This window comes from Eleutherodactylus coqui, chromosome 1, assembly GCF_035609145.1.
Source record: "Eleutherodactylus coqui strain aEleCoq1 chromosome 1, aEleCoq1.hap1, whole genome shotgun sequence".
Taxonomy (NCBI): Eukaryota; Metazoa; Chordata; class Amphibia; order Anura; family Eleutherodactylidae; genus Eleutherodactylus; species Eleutherodactylus coqui.
The window spans coordinates 19,522,639-19,540,315 of NC_089837.1; the positions used below are offsets into that span (position 1 = coordinate 19,522,639).

The following is a 17,677-nucleotide window of genomic DNA, read 5'->3' on the forward strand; positions in this document are numbered from 1 at the left end:
GTTAAGAAATCTTGAGCCTCCCGTCCAGGTTTCTGGACTGGATTCTACACCCTTACTAGCCGGGCAGGTCAGTTGGGTTACTCCAGAGCTTAAGCTTTCCATGGGGGCATTGCACACAGAGTTTTGTACCTTTCTGGTCATGGAAAACTTGTCGGTAGACATGGTGCTCGTCCTACCGTGGTTGAAGGTACATAACCCAGTTATTAACTGGGAGACTATGGGGCTCGTCCGATGGGGGTCAGGGTGTAGTGATCACATGCCCTCATTTCAGGTCCATTCTACTGAATGTAAGGATCTGACCCTACCACATTATATCGCCGAATTGGCTGATGTTTCCTCTATACAGCTGCCCGAGGCGTAACCCCCCCCCCTCCCCCATCGATAGTGGGATTGTAAGATCGACCTTATTCCTGGGGCGAAACTTCCTAAGGGTAGTATATATAACATAACTGTACTAGATCTACTGAAGTTATTAAGTGGTATTGACCTTTGGCTTTTCCCTCGACCTGACTCATTCTTCCCTTTCCTGTACTGTGCTTCTTGGCCTGACTTCTGTGCTTCAGACCTTGGGTTGCTCCTGGACTGCTTTGTTGTTTCCCTTAGTACTACGCTCTAGTTGTTTGTCTGTCTGTATTCTCGTTCTCTGTGTCCAGGGACTGTGGTGTCCTGCGTCATTTTCCCTAGCTCGGAGTAGGGAACATCGCCCAGTTGCCACCCTGGGGCCTATCCCAGGGGGACAAGTAGGCAGGAACAGGGGTTGCGGGCTACATTGCAGGGACCCCCGACTTCTGCTTTTTCTGGTTCTCTGACAGGTATTTATACATAGACGAAATTTGCCATAAGGAGGCTAACCCCCGCATTCTTGAGACAGACGATCAGTGCTACATTGAGGCTTCTGCTGAATGAGACCAAAACAATAGTTGCTGATGCCTCATCAGTGATTGATTTTGGTCATCCCCATTTTGGTTCATCAGTGAGAGAATCTGTTTCTTGGAATTTGGATATAAGTTTGGCCACAACACTGTGGGTAAAGGGAGGTCTGGTTGGGTGGCGTTGATTGAAATCTACTGCAATGACCCATGTGCTTTGTTCACATGACAGAAGGACGATCTCAACATGTTCTGATTGAGTTAACACCATCATTCGCATTGCCTGTAATGAAGAAAATAATCACTGTGTTAGCATGAGAAGAAATAAAATGATGTTACAATGAAGCACACCAGCATTTTTATGTTGAAATTCTATGCCAATTTTATATATAACATTCCTACCTTCCCATTGTGTTGAATCCAAGATGGCAGCATTCAAAATGGCCGTCATTTTCGTGACATGGCCTAACAGGTTTCCCTCTTGAACTGCAGCTTGTATGCAAAATTAAATCATCATCTACCAAACTGTTCTCATTCTGTATGGGTGTTTCCACACTTATGAGACCCCCTTGTACACCAAATGTAGTCCCATCACACTTACAATTAATCAATTATTACCAACATGTGTTCACCGATTTTGATGATGGATTCAGTTTAGGCTTCATGCGTCTCTGATGTTCCACTTAAAGACACTTTGGGTGAAAGCCGTTTTGTGCCCCAGTTAAAACCTTTTAGGTGCTAGTAAGCTTAAGCATGGATGTTATGTATGTGGACAATGTGCTGCATGTGGCAACGTGGTAAAACCTAATGAATTTACCGGTGTTAATGGTAGGAGAGCATATCAGATACTTTATCTAGTGCAGCACGGTCATGGTGTTATATACATCCTGCCCATGAAATAATATATATGTAGGGTGGACCACTGGAGTAACTATAGCAGATGCAGGGGATAAGGTTCTCCATATAGGGAGCCCAGTACTATGAATAAAGCATTATAGTTGGGGGCCCTGGTACAGGTTTTGCATTGGGGCCCTGAAGCTTCGAGTTACGCCTCTGCGCTAAAGGGTTAAGAGAGATTGGGGGCCCCAAGATAAACTTTTGCACCCGGGCCCATAAGCCTTTAGCTACGCCCCTGGGGTGGGCCACTAGGGAACTCCGGATCTGGATGAGGGAACATGTTGCAGCGAAGCAGGAAGATGATAACGACCATCTCAGGCTGATCCCTAGGCATCTAACCTCCATGATAACTGTGATCCAAGGGCTTTTCTGGTTAGGGATATTGACCAAATCAGTTGTGTTGGGGAGGAAATGTGAAGCAGATGTTATCTAGATTGGAAGGTACATGGATTATTCCTGTGGGCTCCACGGCTCCTGCTGGCTTCTATAAACAATTATGCTTTGCTCCATTCTTGTGATTTTTGGGTCTTTAGTAATTTTTTCCCTTCTCTTTTATGTCATTAACCCCTTAACGACGTGGCCTATTTTGGCCTTCAGAACCAATCCTTATTTTTCAATAAAGAACAAAGAAAAAAGTGGAGGATAGCTGCAACCATAAAACTTCTTTATTAGCACGGATGTGAAATGTAAGGACGCTGAATGCGTATCGACCGTCAGGTCTTTCTCAACAGCACTGACCACAAAACCACAAGATCTGACATCTGTCACTTTGTGTTTTTTACGCTAGTTGTAAAAGATAGTTCTGGAGCTGCCTTTGGCGGGCAATGTGGAGGTCTATGGGAGCCTGTGAGAGCTTCCAGAGAAGGAAGGTAGGAGGGAGTTTAGCAGCATGACTGCTGAACTCCCTGCCCCTTCCCTCCCTCTCCCTGACCCTTGCTACCTGTCTTCGATGTAAGGAGATGGGACGGGGAGGAAACTAATGTGCTAACCTTCCGCCCCTGCCCCATACCCCTTTGCTGATTGCAGACAGCTTGCAAGGGGCGGAAAGGGAGAGGGAAGGCGGTTGGAGCTTAGCAAAGCAGCAGTTCCTGCTCTGTTCTCGGGTGGTGGCCATGAGAGTGGACGGTTTGGACTCCAGGAGGTCGGCAATAGCTGAGTGAAAGTGAGGAGTCCGAGGTCCGGGATGGGAGGAATCCAGGGTATCCATGCCGGGTCGCAGTTCCAGGTCGGCTTATGGTGGCCGGTTTTCTCCTCAGACAGTGAGAAAGTGTAAAATATGCCAGGGGGCAGCCAAAAAGCACCTCCGGCATAAAAAAAGGGGGAGGTCCCCCCTTGGAGGCATTGGCTGGGCTGCCTTGATCAAGGATATTGGAGGAGTGGCTAAGTCCCAGCCAGTCTTTGGCTTGGACTGGGTAATGGCCACGAAAGTGGCCGGTTTGGGCTCCAGGAAGTTGGCCTAGGCAAGCACTAAGTCCCGTTCAGTGTCTCCCAGAGTGTCCCCCAATCTTTTCTGAAGACCAACTGCTAGCCACCAGAGTGGCACATTGGGTACCCTAGGAGGTTGGCCTGGGTGAGCTGGAAGTGCCCCTGTGTGTCCCTGAGTGTCCCCCAGTATTTGGTAAAAACAGTGTTAAAGCCGTTTATGTGTCCGACTGGGGCCCCTAGGAGGTCGGCCTGGGAGAGCTGGACGTGCCCCTGAGTGTCCCCCAGTGTTTGGTCAAAACCGGGTCCTAGCCATTAATGTGGCCGATTGGGGCGACTAGGAGGTCGGCCTGGGTGAGCTGGAAGTGCCCCTGAGTGTCCCCTGGTGTTTGGTCAAAACTGGGTCATAGCCATCAATGTGGCTGACTGGTGCCGCTAGGAAGTCAGCCTGGGTGACAGCAAGTCCTCCTGAGTGTCTCCCAGTGTTTGGTCAAAACCCTGTTACAGCTGTCAGAGAGGCCGATTTAAGCTCCAGGAGCTGGGGCTGAGCCAAGTAAAAAAAGGTTGTGAGTACTGGGATGGGGAAAATCCAGTGCGTTCATGCTGGGTTGGAGTTCCAGGAGGTCGGCGTGAGTCAGCCGGTTTTCCCCTTAGAAAGTGACTATGTGCTAAAATGAGGGTCATCAAAGAAGCACCTCTGGCAGAAGTATACAGGGGTGCTGGCTGGGTGAAACAGAGTGAGTAACCGGTGACTGGGTGCCGGCCACCCGTGTAACTGTATGAGAGTTCCAGAAGGTGGCACTGTACTGGTGGAGTGCCCCGGAGGCAGTCGCAGGGCAACCTTGAGCAGAGATCTGGAGGCATGGTAAAGTCCCTCCCAATCTTGGGTGGGAACAGGGCCACAGCCAACCAGCGTGGCCGCCTGGTAGTGCAGGAGGCCCACCTGGGTGACAGTCAAGTCCTCCTGAGTGTCCCTGAGTGTCTCCCAGTGTTTGATCAAACCATGGTTACAGCCATCAGAGCGGCTAATTTGAGTTCCAGGAGCTGGGGCTGAGCCGAATGAATATCCGGCTGGAGTTCCAGGAGGCATGAGTCGGCCAGTTTTCCCCTTAGAAAGTCCTGGGGGGCTGGCTGGCTGAAAGAGACCGAGTGACTGGCAACTGGGTGCTGGCTGCCCGTGTAACTGTGTCAGAGTTCCAGGGGGTGGCACTGTACCCGTGGAGAGCCTCAGAGGCAGTGGCAGGGCTGTCTTGAGCAGAGATCTGGAGTCATGGCAAAGTCCCTCCCAATCTTGTGTGGGGACAGGGCCACAGCCGTCCAGGTGGCTGCCTGGACTCCCAGGAGGTCAGCCTGGGGGAGCAGAAAATCCCCAAGAGTGTCTCCCAGTATTTGGTCAAAACCCTGTCATAGCCACCAATGCGGCCGGGCAGGACTTCCAGGTGGCCGGGGAGAGCCACATCCCCTAAGTCCAAATGTTCCAGATGCTAGCTAAGGGGACGGACCCGGCTAGTCATGCCAGTGGGGGCCCCAGGAGCTGGGGCTGAGCCGTGTGAACATGCGGGTTGTGAGAACCGGGATTGGGACAATCCAGGTTCCCCATGCCAGGTTGGAGTTCCTGGGAGGCAGGCTGAAGGGGGATGCTTGCCTGCCTCCACCGTCTGACCTCCGTGGCACCTCTGCCACACAGCAGTGTGAGGATGAGGCGGCCAACCAAAATACGGGCACCCCCTTAAGAAAAACCGGGCAAGGTGTAGGCAGGCGCCCTCGCCTGCCTCCGCCGTCTGACCCCCGTGGCCCCTTTCCCATGCAGTGGTGTAAGGATGAGGTGGCCACCCCAATCCTAGGTTAAAGCCCAAGGCACGTCCCACCCCCACAGCAGGCATGGAGGCACCTCCAGTGGCGGCAGCAAGGCCACGACCGTGCGGTTGCCGTAAGACGGGATCGAAGTGGTTAACAGGAGATCAGACATGGAGGGGGTAACCTCGTTGTGCACAGGTCAGGTACAGGCATCAAGGGCTTAGCTCCCATGCATCTTTGGCAAATCGGTCCCTGCCTGCATATGACTCTTAATGGGGGTGGCCATATGGGTGTCCCTGCCTTCTTCCAGGCTCCTGTAACTGGCATATGGGAGCTGTCTGAAGTCTAGGCCAGCCCTTCCACAGGTGAGGGTAGGCAAGGCTCTACCTTTTCCCTTCCACGGGTGGTTGGCTTTGCATGGATGGTCTGAGGCAGAAGCAGGCACTTGATGATGTGTCCGTGCACCTCGCTGATACCCCTTCACGGGGAGCATTCTGCAGGATACACGGCACACGGCTGCAGCCATTTCACAGGCACCATCTGATGGTGACAGGGTGCCAAGAAAGACTCTCCTGCCTCAGAAAGTGCTTCGGAGGATGCACTCAGCAAGAGCACAGCTGTTTCGCAAGCACCACGTGACGCGAATGCAAAAGAGCTGTAAAACCTTTTCTCGTGTTCAAGTGGCCCCGTATTTCCTCAGGCATGACTGAGGCAGGATCCTGAGTGGGTAAACAGAGACGGACGACCGTCAACAGTGCATGGCAGGCCCCGGCGGTGCGGGCTATGTGGCAATGCAAGTTAAACGCGGGAGTGCTGCCATGAGGCGTCTACCCTAGTGGTGCACATGGAGGCTACCGAGGCTGGTTCTTAACGGCTCCTGACGAATGTGGCCTCCCCAGCCCTCTGCTTTATGGTGTGGACGGCAGGTGTCTGTGGTAATTGGGGGTCCTGTATGCGGTGGCGGTAAGCTCTCCTAAGGCCCGCTGGGGTGTCCTGGGGCAACGCCTCCTGTGTTTTGAAGTGCTAAGAATGTGGGAAGGTGTCTGCCTGCCCACTCAACAAAGGCTGCTGCGTGTTGCAGTGATGACCGCTCCTGGCCCCGAGGAGGCTCCACACCAAAGCTAGACTTGGAGGTTCCCGACAACCGATGCCCGAGCCTGCCACCCATGCAAGGGGGTGGCAAGGTGAGGTCCGGCGACCTGGAGTCCTGGATCAGCGGTGCCTGCACTTCGAGAGTCCAGTGGGTAGTATACAGTAATTCCACGTTCCCTTTGTGGCTGCAGGGTGGCATAGTTGGTTCTTCAGGCTCCTGGCGACCGACTCCATGACCTACCCCAAATCTATGGATTACAGTCCGGGGCAGGCGACCAGGACTCCTGGTCTGGCGGCGGGTGTGCTCTGAAAGCCTGTGGTGTTCTATGACACCACTCTTCCCCCCTGTCTGAGTGCCAGAAAGGGGTTTGAAGAAGAGTGTTGCTTGTTGTTGCCGTGTTGGGCCCCCATGTCTTAACAATGCCTTGGCGCCACCGTTCACCGTTCCTCCACGGCTCATGATGACCAACGCCACGGGTCTGTTCCCCTGAGAGTGGGGGAGTGCACTTTCTGTGGAGCGGGCGACCAGGAGTCTTAGTTCGGTGGGTAAGTCAACCTTGACAACAGTGGTGGCCTGGCACCCCATGCTGCAAAGGACCCATTGGTCCCGAGGCCAAGGGTAGCTTGGCGACACCAAAGTCTGTCCTAGAAGCTCCTAACGGCCGATGCCCCGAGCCCACTGCCCACGTGAGTTGGCATGGCGGGGGATGGCAACTAGGAATCCTGGTCCGGCCGGTGTACTCTGCCCAAAGCCTGTGGTGGCCTGTATCTTTGCACGAACCCTTCCTGGGCTAGGGCAGGGTAGACTAGGATGTTGTGTGTGGTGTGTAAGCTGAAGGAGCCTGCCAGTGAAATCCAATGTGCGTTAGCCATGTCGGTGACTGGGACTGTTGGTAGTTTGAGCAACAGCATAGTTCCGTATGTAGCTCAACCCTTCCCCCATTATGGTGGTGGTGAAGCGTAATGTGGTATGACACCGCTGGTTCCCTGAGGTAGCAGCTCCTCGAACACCTTTCCGATTGAGCAGAACAGTGACCAATGGCTGCAAGAAGGCCCTTGAGGATGGTCTTCCTGATCCTCAAGAGTGCCCGCCGCCGAACCCCTTCACTGGTGGAGATGGCAGCTTCCGGCCTCGAGGAGGCTCAACACTAGAGCTGGTTCTAGAGGCTCCTGATGACCGAGGCCCCAAATCCGCTGCCCACACGAGGGGGTGGCTGGCGAGGGCCGGCGACCAGGAGTCCCAGAACAGTGGTGCTAAGTTCTCCGAAGGCACAGTGGGAAGTTCCCCACGATCCCGGCGTCCGATGGGGAGGCACAGGGTGAGGATCCACTGGTGTGGCTCCCTTGGAAACCGTTGGCTCTCAGACTCGTCCTCCGGCAGCCCCCCGGAAAACGCTCTTTCATGGCTGTCACAGCCACATTCCCATCCGGGCGTGTTGTCCTTTTTGTCGGTAGAGCCCTCCCTGTGCCCACCCCAGCCACAAGGCCTGTATGCCTTGTGGCCAGGTGAGAGAGATCATTGTTGGTACTTTCTCTCCACCTACTTGGTTGGTCCTGCCAGTGGCATATGCTTGTTGCAATGATTTTAAGTCATGCACGTGTAAGTACACACAGCCAGTACAGTGAAACTGCGAATGGCTCATTAAATCAGTTATGGTTCCTTTGAACGCTCCAAACCAGTTACATGAATAACTGGGGTAATTCTAGAGCTAATACATGCCGACGAGCACTGAACCCCCCAAGATGTGTGCATTTGTCAGACCAAAACAAATCCGAGTGTGGCCCATGGTGGTCTAAGGGCACCAGCCGGGGTCCGTCATGGCCACTGGGTGCCTTCCACCCCTTTGGCTGCATTGGTGACTTTAGATAACCTCGGGCAGATCGCACTGTCACCTGTGGCTGCGACGATCCATTCAGACGCCTGTCCTATCAACTTTCAATGGTGCTATTTGCGGCTACCATGGTGACTATGGGTAGCAAGGAATCAGGGATTGATTCTGGAGAGGAAGCCAGAGAAATGGCTACCACATCCAAGGAAACCAGCAGGCATGCAAATTACCCACTCCTGACCTGGGGAGGTAGTGACAAAAAATAACAATACAGGACTCTTTCGAGTCCCTGTAATTGGAATGAGCACATTAAATCCTTTAATGAGGATCCATTGGAGGGCTAGTCTGGTGCCAGCAGCCGCGGTAATTGCAGCTGCTGGTTCCGGGAGGCGTGGTTAGCCAGTGCCTGTGCAGACTCCAGCGAAGGAGGAGGTCTGTCTCTGCTTCTCCTGACAAGCCCGGAGGGAGAAGCCTAAGTCTAAGGAGTGGAGCTCCAACCCGGAGCAGCTACCATCTCCTGTGGGGGACCAGCCAGGGATGGTGGAGAGCTACTGGTCCCGGAAGTTTCGGCAAGTCCGGACAGCCGAGCAGCAAGTCAGCCAGACATGGCAGAGCGTACTACAGGGAGCGGAGGGGCAGCCTGGAGAAGCAGCCCCAACCAGTTCTCCGGTTCAGAGAGCGGGTCGGGGAGTGAGGACAACACTGAAGTGAAGGTTGGTCCCCCACCATCACCGCAGGGCGCTACCGCTACGGACGCCCCTGGAATGCAGGGAAAGACACAGGAAGTGAGCCAGAAAGGGGCCCCAATAATGCAACCCCGGTTGTTCTTACCACCATCCGTGAGCAGGCACGGGGAGGAGGGTGTCCCCGCTGGTACTGCACAGGAAAGTTTCCAATCTCCAAGCCAGACGGAGAAGCCCAGGAGAGGATCCAAGGAGGGGGTCACCAAATGCTCCGTGGTCCTCTACAGGGTGAGCCCAGCTGAAAAGGAGACATCGGGTGGGGCAACAACTCCACAGCCAGTGGAAAAGCCCATAGCAGTTCAAGGGGGCGTGGCCTCACGGAGGTCAAGACGGCGTCATCAGTGACATCATCAGCGGCGTCAGGAGGGGGCGTGTCCCCGCGGGCAGGCGTGAAAGCATCACCATCCGCATCAGGAGGAGGCGTGGCCCAGCGGGAAGGTGTAAAGACGTCACCAGCAGCAGCATCAGGAGGAGGCGTAGCCCCGCGGGTGGGCATGGTGCAAACAGACGGAGTAGCGTCAGGGGGCGCGGCCCCACAGGTCGGTGTGACGATGGCATCATGGGGGGGCGTGGCCCCGCAGAAGGTCGTGGCAGCGGTGTCACCAGGGGGCACAGCCCCACAGAAAAGAGTGACGGCGGTGTCACAAGGGGGCGTGGCCCAGCGGGAGAGCGCGGCAGCGGTGTCGCAGGGGACCACGGCCCCAGAAGTAGGCGTGGCGGCAGCGCCACGGGGGGGCGTGGTCTCGCCAAGCAAAAACAAGGGCAGCATCAAGGCAGCCTCCAAAAACGTAGGAAAGGCTGCGGGGCCACAAATGGAGGCGGTCCTGAGGAAAGACGGGCCCCGTAAGGCAGGTCCCATGACATCGCCAGAAGGAGGGGCCATTGTGGCCCAAGTGGGTGGGGCAGCGGTGCCCCAAGATGAAGTGGGCGGAGTGGCGGCGGTGCCGCCACCTCGCAGTGAGGAAGGCACGGCAACGGTGCTGCAAGAGGAGTCGGATGGAAGCTTAACCCCCGGGCAGCGGAGCCCGGAAAGAGAAGGGCTGGAATCGGCTTCCGACATGGAGGTTGGCGGAGGTACTGGAGGCTACTTAATGTCCTGCATCCAAGCAATAGAGGCTCCAATAAAGGATACCACACGGCTAGTGTTTGGAAACGACCTCCCGGAAGAGGACTACAAGATCAAGAAAGGAAAAAGTGGGGGTAAGAAGCATCAGGAGGTGTTGATCTTTTGTCCTCGGGTCAGCGGTGTGGCAGCGGGCGGTCAGTCTGCCCCCGTGCTGCCTACCCAGGGGAACGCTGTGGAGGGGGCGGTGGGGGAGGCTGCAAGGGATGTAGGGGTGAATGTGGAGGTGAATGCTGGTGGGAAGGGGGTGGTTTCAGAGGTATGTGTGGAGGGGGGTACTAAGGTGGGGTCAGAGGGTAAAGGAAAGAGTGTGCGGAGGGCGAGTGCGGGAAAAGTTCAGGCAGGTAAGTGTGGGGCTGGTGTGAGTGCGGGAGGGGCGGCAGCGCCTGTGGCGGGTACGTCAGCTCCCCTGGTGACTCCCGGCACCCGCAGTTACGCTGGGGTGGTCTCTGGGGGAGCAATGGGTCCTTTGTCTGGGGGTGCTAGTTCGGACCCAAGCCGCATCCTCCTTGACGGACTACAGCGGGGTGACCCCTTCGTCACAGTAGGGGGGGTGCGGGTCGACACGAACCCGTGGGTGAAGCAGTTTGGGTTATTGGCTTTCCGAGAGGATATGGGAGGCTGGTCACTCCCTACAAGCGGGCAGAATAGCGGCAGGAGGAATGTGGCTCGTCTTGTATGGATCGGCGAGGAGGCGTGTCCATCGAGGGGGACAGTTGTTGAGCTGCTCCTTGGGATGAGTTTCAAGGTGGAGGACATCTTTGCCTTGATACATCCTCACACCTCTAGAGAGTTTGACATCAGTTTTGTAAGACCAGAGGGGCTGGAGCTCTTCTGGTCAAATTACATGCTGATGAAAGACCAGCCCGGCTGGCGGGACTTTAAGGTGGAGGCAGTGTCGAGGCAGTGTCCCGCCAGGGCACCACTAAGAAAGTGACCATTCTCACTTGTAATGAGTCCCTTTCTTGCCAAGTAATCCATACGTGGCTGGCCAGATACGGTACAGTCTTAGGCTACGGAAATAAGATCAGGGATGAGCACGGCATTTGGTCAGGCGCATGGTCGTTCATGGTGAAGTTGAACAGATCAGGTCCCTCGGTTTCTCATATACCCTCCTCAGCATACCTGGGGAGGGACCGGATTTTAGCCTTCTACCAGGGGCAGCCGAAAGTCTGTCACCGGTGCGGCGACCCTACTCACTTCAGCGCGGCCTGTAAGACCTCGGTCTGCGCTCGCTGTGGGGGGGGGGGGGTGGGCCATCCTGCCGCATCGTGTCGGATAATTAGGTGTCACCTGTGTGGTGAGACTGGTCATGGGGAGGGGGTAAATCCTGTCCCGCTAGCGCCAAAAACAAGTGGCGGACAGGGCCCGGGAAGAGCAGAATGCTTCCCCCCTCCCCCCCCCCCGTCGGCAGAGTCGGTCTCTGCCGAGGGAAGTGGGGCTAGGGAACCCCCAGACAAAGGTGACCCATCCTCAGAGGGTGGAGGGCAGGGGATTGGGATGGACGTATCTGTGTGCCTCAAGAGGGGGGCGGAGGGAGGCGGGGACACTGTGTTGGTGGAGGGAGGTGGGAAGAGGAAGGCCGTCTAACTTTAATCACTCTTTATGGGGGCACTCTCCTCGTTGACGCTGGCAAGTATTAATAATGTTGCCAGCATAATGTCTGATACGGCAAGATTTATGGCCTTTGATTTTCTCGGCCGCGTTGAAGCCGACATTTTGTTTTTGCAAGAGACCAGGTTAACTGCTCTCAGATTAATACACAAGACGAAGAAAGAGTGGAGGCACGGACCATCATACTGGTCTCTTACGGCCGAGCCGTATAGCGGGGTGGCAGTCCTTTTTAAGACTGCAAATGTCACATGCCGACGAGTGATCGAAGTAGAAATGGGTAGATGTCTGGTGCTAGACATCCTTGTGGAGGGGCAGGAGCTTCGGCTCATCAACGTCTATGGCTCTCAATCCAAGTTCGAGAGGAAGGACCTCTTCACAAGGATTAAACCCTATCTTTTTTCAGGTCGACTGGGGGTCTTTGGCAGGGACTTCAATAACGTCACGAGGCCCTCGGATAGGGGAGGCGCCAGAGACAGGTTGGCCTATGACAGCGTCGCATTAAATAGAATAGTGAGTGAGGCCCGCCTGGAGGATGTCCACGTTCGAGGCACCTCAGGCGGCACGGTGTTCACATATCATCGAGGTAGCTGTAGATCTAGAATAGATAGGTTTTATGTTAAGGAGGAGGCCATCTCGTCACCTCTCGAGGTGGTCGAGGTGGAATTCTCTGACCACTGTTTGATTTCTTTTTCTCTGAATGTTTCAGAAACTCCTCAGGCGGGAAGGGGGTTATGGAAGCTGAATCCGGTCCTCATGGAAGAAGAAGCGGTGAGACAGTACTTCGAGGATTTCCTTCAGAGCCAGATTCCACTCATGGGCCTCTGCAATAGTAAGTCAGAGTGGTGGGAGGTCTTCAAAAAGAGGGCGGCGAGATTCTTCCGTGAGCTATCCAGCCTCAGGTCCCTAACGTTGTACCGAGTGTACCAGGGCCTGAGGAGGAGGCTAGAGAAACTCGTCTCCACTGGGGGCGACCGTGCGGAAGTCACCAGAGGGAAATCTCTGCTTAGGAGTTGCCAGTATGATAGGCACACATCTTTGGTTCTGGAGAGGGATTTCGGGAAGTTCCGCTCGCCCGACCCCTACAGGAACTGTAAGATGTCAGTGAGAAGTAAGTTGGTGACGGGACTGATGGATGGTACAGGATCCCTGAAGAGGTCCAGTTCAGAGATTCTGGAGATCGTCAGATCCTTCTACTCGGAGCTCCTGGCAGAGAAGGATCTGGACAAAGATGGAGTCTCTAGCTTCCTGACCCAAACCATCTCGGAGGAGGGGGTGGTCCCTGGGTTGCACATTTTGACAGAACCTATCAGGGTAGAGGAAGTGAGACTGGCCTTTGATGGGCTTCGGCCCAAGAAAACGCCAGGTCCGGACGGCTTAACGTCCGAGTTTTACAAGACTTTTAAGGAGCAGTTGGCTCCCCTATTGACCGAGATCTTTAATGACTGCCTATCCTCGGGCAGTTTGCCGGAGTCAATGAGGAAGTCAGCCCTGATTATCCTGTCAAAGGGTAATTCGTAAGGGTAAGAGTAAGATTCGTCCCATATTGAGAATTGGAGGCCCATAGCTCTTCTCAACACGGACCGGAAGGTTCTGGCTAAGATTCTTTTCAACCGGCTTGTGCGTTTTGCACCGAACCTCCTTTCGACGGACCAGCATTGCTCTGTCCCTGGCCGAAGCACGTTAGGTGCTGTCTGTTGTGTCCGGGAGGCCATGGAGCAGAGTAGGGCTGGAAAGTGGAAGGGGTTTCTTCTGTCCCTGGATCAGAGAAAGGCCTTTGACAGGGTTAACCACGAGTATCTGTGGTTGGTCCTTCTGCGCTATGGTCTACCAAAGGGGTTTGTGGAATGGTTAAAGATCTTGTATAGAGGGGCTGAGAGTTTCCCGCTCGTGAACGGTTGGGTTGGGCGCCCCTTTTCGGTGGGGTCTGGTGTCCGCCAGGGCTGTCCCTTAAGCCCCCTACTATATGTGTTCGCGATCGACCCCTTTTTAAGGCGGTTAGGGAGCGGACCGGTGGTGGGGGTCAGGGCGGGTCTGGTTGGGCCGGGTCCGGCCTTGAAGGTGATGGCCTACGCCGATGATGTCACGATTTTCGTCTCCTCCCAGGGGGAGGCGGAGGCCGTGGTGTCGGAGGTGGTCAGGTATTCGGAGGCTTCCGGATCCCAAGTCAACTGGGAAAAGTGTGAGAGTCTCTGGCTGGGGGAGGGAGCGCCTGATTTTAGGCTCCCGGACACCCTCCCAGCTCCCCAAGAGAGCGCCAAAATTTTGGGCATCCGTTTCAACCTGGGTGTTTACCCCACCAAAAATTGGGAAGGTAGACTGAAGGATGTCAGCCAGAAGGTTGACCAGTGGAAGGGATGTTCTTTGTCCCTAAGAGAAAGGGTGAGCCTTGTCAAAACCTTCCTGTTCCCCTTGTTAGTTTATTTGGGCAGCGTCTGCGTCTTGCCAGAACCTTTCTGGACACGGGTCTACAGCCTGTTTTTCCAACTGTTATGGGGACACAGGCTGAACCTAGTCAAACGGGAGATCACATATCGACCAAGGAGACTTGGGGGTTTGGCTATGGTAAACCCTGTGGTGTTTCTGGTAAAGACATTTCTTAAAACCAACGTGGCCAACTTCTGGAATACAGGAAGGGCTCCTTGGTGGGTAGTCTCTGCCAAAGGATGGTTTGGGCCGTTCTTCCAGGAATGGGAGACTGGAGGGCGTGTGAAGGATTTCCGCACGCCACACGGACACCTCCCGGCTTACATTGCTCCGGTTCTGAAATTGATACGTCGGTGGGGTTTGGGGGTGGGGGAGATCTGATCCCTGACGAGGCAATGTCTCGATAGGCGCGTCTTGATCGCCCACTTCCAAAAACCACTGGCCCTCAAGGACTGCCCAGGTAAGGACCTAGAGGGGGGGCTGCTGCTTTTCAAATTCAACACAGCTCCCCCAGAAGTTTTGGGATCTGGCCTGGCGCTCCTTCCATGGGAAGTTGTATGTAAGGGACAACCTGAAGTACAGAAACGCGGATGACAGATTCTGTCCCCGCAAGCAATGTGCCTCTCTAGTGGAGACCATTTTCTGCTTCAGTGCCCCTACAATACAGAGGTCTACAAACAGGTGGGGGCTTCCATCGGCTGGCCTCGGCTAGCTGCCCTCTCCTACCCTGAGTGGGCGTACGGGGCGTTTAGATACCTGGAGGGCAAGGACCGCTGCAGGTTATACCTAGTTAGCCTAGTGGTTAGGTATTACACGTGGCACGCAAGATGTTTAGTTTCGACGCGACAGAAAGTCCTCCCTGTAGACACAGTATGTAGGGACATCCTTGGAGACCTGGTGAAATTGCGCTCCAGGGAGTCAGGGGACCGAGGCACGCCGGGTGGGAGGTGGAGGAGTTTCCACTTCCCGGTGCCTTAGGTTCCCTGCTCTCTCCTCCCCGGTGGAGGGCTGTTATCCCCCTTTCCTGCACATAACAGAATTTTGTTTTTTCAAAGCAGGTATGTGTGCATAGGGTTTTCAGACATCTGCCCTGGAGCCACAAAGGGGGTAACGTATGGTTTTTCATGTATGTCCTTTTCTGTAAGGTTATGTCTTTTTCTGTAAGGTTATGTTCATGTAATATTATAGTTCGGGGTTTTCAGGGGTATATGGTAAAAAAAAACAAAAAAACATGTTCTACTGCTTTGCTGGTTTCTTGTATTTTCCCTTTTTTTGGAGTTGGTCCCGTTTAGGCATAAGTGTGTAATATATATATATATATATATATATATATATATATATATATATATATATTAAAAAATGTCTGCACATCTAATTTTCTGTACATGTAATTTTCTGTACATCTAATTTGGTTTGGTATATATATGGGTACATGTATATAGGGTTTTTTGTTGGGGGTGAGGGGCGGACCCGTCATAGGGGTAGCTGCCGCAGGGCATTTCCTCCCTCCCTTAAAGGTTTGTGTGTTGTGTTGAATGAAGTTACAAGTTTCTTTTCCTTTTCTTTTCCCTCCACATGCGTTTCTGCACGGGGGCACGGCAAAGAAAGGTTGAGGACACGGCTGAAAGCACCAGAAAACACCGCAGAAGGTCACAAGAAAAAGGTCAAAAAGGACACTTCAGGCAGTTTGCGTAATTTTTGTTAGTATTGTCAGAACAGATGTATGATCAGTTTTGCTTTGTAATGTTTTGTAATTTCATAATAAAAGAGTTCCGGCTCCAATAGCGTATATTAAAGTTGCTGCAATTAAAAAGCTCATAGTTTAATTTTGGACTTGAGCTGGCAGTCTCCTGTGAAGCAAGCTTACTGCCTGTCCCAACCCCTGCCTCTCCGCTCCCTTCCAATTCTCTCGACTGAGTGTCCCGGCGGGCCCAAAGCATTTACTTTGAAAAAATTTGAGTGTTCAAAGCAGGCTGGTCACCTGAATGCTTCAAATAGGAATAATGGAATTGGACCCCGGTTATTTTGCTGGTTTTTGGAAGTGGGGCCATGGTTAAGAGGGACAGCCGGGGGCATTCGTATTGTGCCGATAGAGGTGAAATTCTTGGACTGGCACAAGACAAACCAGAGCGAAAGCATTTGCCAGGAATATTTTCATTAATCAAGAACGAAAGTCGGAGGTTCGAAGACGATCAGATACCGTTGTAGTTCCGACCATAAACGATGACGACTGATGAATCGGCGGTGTTATTCCCATGTTCCGGGGGAGTATGGTTGCAAAGCTGAAACTTAAAGGAATTGAGGTAAGCCCACCACCAGGAGTGGAGCTTGCGGCTTAATTTGACTCGGGAAACCTCACCCGGCCCGGACAAGGCAAGGATTGACAGATTGATGTCTCTTTCTCAATTCTGTGGACGGTGCTGTATGGCCGTTCTTAGTTGGTGGAGCAATTTGTCTGGTTAATACCTATAACGAACGAGACTCCCCCATGCTATCTAGCTGCGCGACCCCTGGTGGTCTGCATCCAGCTTCTTAGAGGGACAAGTTGCTTTCAGCCACATGAGACTGATCTGTAACAGGTCTGTGATGCCCTTAGATGTCCAGTGCTGAACGGACCAGTGTGTGTTTTACCCTTTGAAGACAGGTGTGGGTAACCCGCTGAACCCTGTCTGTGATATCAATTGGGGGTTGTGGTTATTTCTCATGAACAAGGAATTCCCAGTAAGTGCAGGTCATAAGCTTGCCTTGATTAAGTCCCTGCCCTTTGTAGACACCGCCCGTCGATATTACTGATTGGATGGATTAGTGAGGTCCTCAGATCATAACAATGTTTCTGTAGGTGAACCAGCGAAAGGATAATTTCTGAGAAGGTGAGGCAAAGGTGTCCAGGGAAATCCAAGCCCCAGAGGAGCCTGCGCTGACCACAGGAGGCAGTGGCATGGGAGGTAGGCTTCAGGATATGTCACAAGGGTCCTGCAGATATGGTGAAGAGGAGGCACGCCTGGAGTCTGGTTGCTGACAAGGCCTCTCTCCATGTCATCTTGCTCTGCCTACTGGCTCCCTTTTGTACTCCTAAAGCTTGTCCTCTCTGGTGCCGCATCTCATCCCTTCAGGCGTCACCCGAGGAAGGCTCCTCCACAGGGGAGAGCCAGTGGATGCCAACGTAAACCTGTGGCAGGGGGTGGGGGTGGGCGGTGTTTGTGCTTTCTGCCCGACTGCAAAAAAGGGCCCAGTACCAGGGCGTCAAGGCCATGCCCTCTATGTGGCACTGGGAATTAAAGGGCCACAGTAAAATACGGACCATGCCAGTGTGTGGAGTGCACGACACAACCCTCCGGCTACGGGACGGCTGTGAAGAACAGTTACCGAGAAGGTGAGGTCTAGGTGTGCAGGGAACCCCAGGCCCCAGAGGAGCCCGCGCTGAACATGAGAGACGAGATGCTGGCCCAGGGCAGGAGCAGCATGGGAGGTTAGGCTTCAGGGTACATCGAAAGGTTCTGCAGGTGTCGTGGAGAGGAGGCGTGCATGCACATTTGGGGGCTGGCTGCCAACACGGCCTCTCTCCACATCATCTCGCTCTCCCTACCTAGCTTCCTTTTGTCCCCCTAAAGCTGGACCTCTCCAGTGCCTTGTCCCGCACTGGCAAATGTCATAACCTTCGGCTGTCACCTGAAGCAAGGCTCTTCCGCGGGGGAGAGCCAGGGGACACCGACGTGAACCGTGGCCAAAGGGGCAGTGTTGGCACTTGTGCGCCGTCCACCTGGCTGCAAAAAGTGGCCCAAAACCCAGTACCAGGGTGTCCGGACTGTGCCCTCTCCTCTGTGGCCATCCTGCCTGCCATCACCGGCGTGCCTGACGCAGGAAGAA

General features: G+C 54.0%; 1 protein-coding gene across 1 annotated transcript in view; it reads right to left on the reverse strand.

Moving 5' to 3' along the window:
* RAB10 (RAB10, member RAS oncogene family) overlaps positions 1-8,447 on the reverse strand; it is a 97,854-nt gene extending 89,407 nt beyond the window's left edge. Inside the window, exon 1 of the mRNA XM_066594416.1 lies at positions 8,443-8,447. The gene's annotated coding sequence lies outside the window, so the exon portion shown is untranslated. The remainder of the gene's footprint in view (positions 1-8,442) is intronic.
* Between the last annotated feature and the right edge of the window lie 9,230 nt (positions 8,448-17,677).